Below are 6,000 nucleotides of genomic sequence, written 5' to 3' on the forward strand. Positions count from 1 at the left end.
TAATAAGAATAATGTAAGAAAAAAAAATTCAGAGTGTTTCTGATTTGGATAAATAATGAGAAGAAAATTTAATATCTTTCTTATGTATTTTTATTATGATTTGAAACGTGAAATTTTGTCTTAATAATTAAATCAATTACGGTAAATCTATATTATATTAAGAATGTATAATGCATTGTTTGTAAAAAAAAAAAAAAGTGTGTTTTGTTTTATTTGGACCATATGTGATGGACCATGAACCATAGATGAGTGATTATGATGGTTTTTTATGGCACTTGGTATTAACCAAGTGACATATAGCAATCGCCAATTCTGTCGGTCTGTCTGTCTGTCGGTCTGTCGGTCCCGGTTTTGCTACTTTAGGCACTTCCAGGTAAGCTAAGACGATGAAATTTGGCAAGCGTATCAGGGACCAGACCAGATTAAATTAGAAATAGTCGTTTTCCCGATTTGACCATCTGGGAGGGAGTGGGGGGCAAGTTAATTCGCAAAAAATAGAAAAAATGAAGTATTTTTAACTTATGAGCGGGTAATTGGATCTTAATGAAATTTGATGTTTGGAATGATATTGTGTCTTAGAGCTCTTATTTTAAATCCCGACTGGATCTGATGACATTGGGGGAGTTGGAGGGGGAAACCTAATGTCGCGGTTTTGCTACTTTAGGCACTTCCAGGTAAGCTAGGACGATGAAATTTGGCAAGCGTATCAGGGACCGGACCAGATTAAATTAGAAATCATCTTTTTCCCGATTTGACAATCTGGGGGGGGGAGTGGGGGGCCGGTTAATTCGGAAAAAATAGAAAAAATTAAGTATTTTTAACTTATGAGCGGGTGATTGGATCTTAATGAAATTTGATTTTTGGAATTTTAAAGCTCTTATTTTAAATCCCGACTGGATCTGATGACATTGGGGGGAGTTGGAGGGGGGAACCTAAAATCTTGGAAAACACTTAGAGTGGAGGGATTGGGATGAAACTTAATGGGAAAATAAGCGCAAGTCCCAGATACATGATTAACATAATCGGAACTGATTCGCTCTCTTTGGGGTAGTTGGGGGGGAGTAATTCTTAAAAATTAGCAAAAATGAGGTATTTTTAACTTACGAACGGGTGATCGGATCTCAATGAAATTTGATTTTTAGAAGGATATCGTGTCTTAGAGCTCTTATTTTAAATCCCTACCGGATCTGGTGACATTGGGGGGGGGGATTTGGGAGGGGGACCTAAAACTTGGAAAACACATAGAGTGGAGGGATCGAGTGATGAAACTTGGTGGGAAAAATGAGCACAAGTCCTAGATACATGATTGACATAACCGGAACGGATCCACTCTCTTTGGGGTAGTTGGGGGAGGGGTTAATTCTGAAAAATCAGAAAAAATGAGGAATTTTTAACTTACGAACAGGTGATCGGATCTCAATGAAATTTGACATTTAGAAGGATATCGTGTCTCATAGCTCTTATTTTAAATCCTGACCGGATCTGGTGACATTAGGGGGAAGTTTGGGGTGGGGAAACGTTTTGAGAAGTTTTGGGGAAGTTTGAGGTGGGGGAACCTAAAATCATGGTTAACGCTTAGATTGGAGGGATCGGGATGAAATCTGGTGGGAAAAATAAGCAGAAGTCTTACATGCGTGATTTAAATAATTGGAACGGATCCGCTCTATTGGGGGGGGGGGGGGTTAATTCTGAAAAATAAGAAAAAAATACGTATTTTTAACTTGCGAAGGAGTGATCGGATCTTCATGAAACTTCATATTTAGAAGGACCTCGTAACTCAGATCTCTTATTATAAATCTCAACCGAATTAAGCGTAATTGGGGGGGGGGCAGTTGGGGAGACCGGAAATCTTAGAAAATACTTGAAGTGGTGAGATCTGGATGAAACTGGATGGGAAGAATAGAAACCTGTCTAAGATACTTGACTGACATAACCGGACCGGATCTGCTCTCTTTGGTGGAATTGGGGGGAAGGGTAATTTTGAAAATTGAGATATTTGTAACTTACGAAAGGGTGACCAGATCTTAATGAAATTTGATATTTAGAAGGATCTTGTGCTTTAAAGTTCTAATTTTAAATTCCGACCAGATCCTATGACATTGGGGGGGAGTTGGAGGGGGAAACCAGAATTCTTGGAAAATGTGAAAATTGGGGTATTTTTATCTTACGAATAGATGAACGGATCTTAATGAAATTTGATTTTTAGAAGGAATTCATGTCTCAGAGCTCTTATTTCAAATCCCGACCAGATCTTTTGACATTGGGGGGAGTTGGAGGGGAATATCTTGGAAAAACACTTGGGGTGGAGGAATCGAGATGAAGCTTGGTGGATAGAATAAACAAATGTCCTTGATACGTGATTGACAGAATCGTAGTGGATTCGCTCTCTTTGGAGGAGTTGGGGGGAGGGGTTCAGTGATTTGGCGAGTTTGGTGCTTCTGGACGTGCTAGGACGATGAAAATTGGTAAGCGTGTCAGGGAGGTGCACAATTTGACTTGATAAAGTCGTTTTCCAAATTCGACGATCTGAGGGGCTAAAGGGAGAGGAAAAATTAGAAAAAATGAGGCATTTATAACTTACGAGTGGGTGATCGGATCTTAATGAATTTTGATATTTAGAAGGACATCGTGAGTCAGAGCTCTTATTTTAAATCCTGACCGGCATTAAGCCTCTTATTTTCCTTTTTAAATCAATCTATTGATTCATAGAATTTTGTTAGAGCTCATACCATATGATCTCTTGGCTCTTAGCTCTTCTCGCCTCGTCACAAGTGCCATATGAGCTCTTAGCTCTTGTTTTACTGGCTTTAGGTTCTTGCTGAGTAAGTGTCTTGTTGAGGGTGTTTTTGTTGTAAAGTTCTTTAAGTGGTTTATTGTATAATTTGTTTGCTGATGAGTCTGTGGAACTTCCAATAATGTGCCCAGAACCAAATTGAAGCCTGGGGTGTAATATAGCTACATTGAATCTTTTCACTGAAAGTTCTAGTTAAATTTCACCATGAGATATAGAAAATTCCAATGAAACTATCATCTTCAGGGTAATTGCAATGTATTTAGAAGAAAATGGGTAAAGTTTGGCAAATGATACGAATAAAATCCATTTTTTGTTCTGGAAGATGGTGTTTTTACTAAAAATTTGTCTTCTTATTAACTTAAGTTTAAGTGCAGAGCATAATTGGTTTTATGATAAGGAGTATGGCTAATATCTAGAACTTATAATTTGTATGCAGACACATGGGCTGTCCAAAATACAAAAAATCCATTTGTAGGAGATGCTTTTTTTCTTTATTCTCATCTTCTTAACTTTGAAGAAATAGTTTGGGATAGAAAAAACTATTGTCTCGCCACACAACCAGATCTGTCTAAACTCGATTTGGTCTTCTGACCTAATATTCATGCTATTTTTGCTTCTTTTTCGCCAAAATTTCACTCAGATTTTTTGTTTTTCTTATAATTAAATAATTCCTTAAAATAATTCCTTTTTTTTACAAAAAACTGTCTTGAAAAATATCTTTAAAAAACCTTTGAAACTATCCAAAAAAAACGGTATAAAACTATCTAAAAAAACTGTTCTGAAACTATCTAAAAAAAAAATTGATGCCATGGCCGAAAACCCTATACAGGAAAATTACAGTCTTCTGGCTTAAACAATAAGGAAAATCACTTTTTTACATGGGTAACACTGTGTCCTCTTTTTTCCTTTTTCTTTCCTCTACTGCTAGCAGGGCACTTGAATCTCATAGAGATCTATTTAAGAACTCATTTTAAAAGAAATTGCTACATATACATACTTTTGAAATTAATAAAACGCAATATTTAAAATGCAACCATTTTTTTTTACAGAGACTATCTTGAGAACTATCTAAAAATAACATTTAAAACTATTTTTTTTTTAATCTAAAATTATCTTAACAATATTATCTCGATACTATCTAAAAAAAGAATTTGATGCCATGACCGAAATACAGGGAAATTACAGTCTTCTGGCTTAAACAATAAGGAAAATCACTTTTTTCTTTTCCTCTTTTTTCTTTTCTTTTTTTTTCCACTACTAGCAGGGCACTTTAACGTCATAGAGAGCTATTTAAGAGCTAATTTTAAATGAAATTGCTACATGTACATACTTTTGGAATTGATAAAGCACAATATTCAAAATAAAATTACATTTTTTTTACAAAAAAAATTGAATCTTTGTATACAAATTGATGAGTGACGTCAAAATAGTATCAATTTCAATATTAGTGATCTGCAAACTATATGAACAGTGTTGTATGAGTTGTATAAGTATTGGCAGGATAAGTTTTAATCGGCCCCCCATAAGCTTAGTTCTGTTTTGCACGTTCCTTGCAAAAAGCATATTAAGACATTTAATTTTTTCATGTTGAGGCCCTTGTTACCAAAAAGTTATTGTATTTCAACAGTATTTTAGGGAGCGGACTCATAGCCCAGCTTAGACCCAGGAAAAATACACTGAAAATTTTCATTATTTCCACTGAAAATTCCATGAAATTCCACTAAAAATATGATTTTCAAAATAATTGTAAATATTAACAACAAGATTGTACCTTGTTTCTTAAATGATGAGAGTTTAAGTTTCTGTTTTAAGAAGACTGTATTTTATGTTTTATGCGTGAAATTTGTCTTCATATTTAATAATTTTAACATAAAGATAAATTAGCTATATAATAAGGAATATGATTGGTGCTTTTCATACATGATTTGGTTTCATAGTTAGTTAAATCAGCTATTTCAGTACAAGTTAGATACGTAATTATTTATATAATAAATTTCACTAAAAATCTATCAAATTTAAATAAATGTGTCACTTTCAGAGTAATTGCAAAATATGGGGGATGCAAATGTAAATTGTTGTTTCGTTAAAGAAGAATGCTTATTTTACTGTGACGAAAATTTTCGTGTTTCTAATGTAAGATTTGTCTTCATAGTTGCCTATATTAATATGAGTATAAATTAGATACTTAATGAGCATAAGGAATGTAAGTTAAGCTTTTCATGCATGATTTGTTTTCATAGTTAGTTCCGTTAATATCAATATGAGTTGGATACACGTTGTATAATAAACTTTGCTGAAAGCTTTGTCAAATTTAGATGAATTTATCACTTTCGGAGTATATATTTGGGATGTAACTGTGTTTTTATTTATTTTTTTTTGAAGAGAGTTTATTTTTCTTTCAAGATGATTTTTATGTTTTAACGTAAGATTTGTCTTCATTGTTAACTATATTAATAAAAGCGTAAATTAGGAACGTAACGAGCTATAAAATACGGAATATAATTAATAATACTTATAATTAATAATACTTACAATGCTGCTACCATGATATAGATAGATAGATAGATATTTATTGCTACAGAAGTCTCATCGGGCCATGGCAAAAACAAAAAAACAAACAATCGTTTACGGATTTAATGAAAACTAAATGTAAACTACGACCAATTGTGTATAATTTCTATAATTAGCCGTCAAAAACACAAAACATTTTCTGGCAAAAAAAGTTGTACGAAAAATGTGGTTCAATCCCGCTTTCCAGGGCTGTAATGAAAGAAAGGTTGAGATGGCTAGGCCACGTTCTACGAATGAAGGATGACAGATTATCGAAGATTGTCCTTTTTGGCCAACCGTCTGGGGCTACACGGAAAGCAAGTCGCCCTTGTCTGGGTTGGGAGGATGTCATAAATAAAGATTTAAATGAAATGGGAGCTTCCTAGGAGGGTGTAAAGAGGGAGGCTTTAAATAGATTAGGTTGGAGAGGAGCGTGCGTAGCTGTGTTGGCCTCAGGCGACTTGGTGCTGCAGTGAGTTATTAGTAGTAATAGTAGTAGTAATATACCATATGTTTTTCTGGTCGCTTTATTTTTGAACTAATACTTGGTCGAGGGGGATAGTTTTCTTTAAAGTGAACAAAATTTTTGAAAAGAGAGCCATAGCGCACTTTAGACCCTAAAAATAAAAAGCAAAATTTCTTTAAAAAAAAGAAAA

At 34.3% G+C, this 6,000-nt stretch overlaps 1 protein-coding gene across 1 annotated transcript in view; it reads left to right on the plus strand.

Annotated features, from left to right (window-relative positions):
• LOC136032311 (transcription factor A, mitochondrial-like) overlaps nt 1-6,000 on the plus strand; it is a 45,313-nt gene that overhangs the window by 22,362 nt on the left and 16,951 nt on the right. The gene's annotated exons all lie outside the window — the stretch shown is intronic.

This window comes from Artemia franciscana, chromosome 10, assembly GCF_032884065.1.
Source record: "Artemia franciscana chromosome 10, ASM3288406v1, whole genome shotgun sequence".
NCBI lineage: Eukaryota > Metazoa > Arthropoda > Branchiopoda > Anostraca > Artemiidae > Artemia > Artemia franciscana.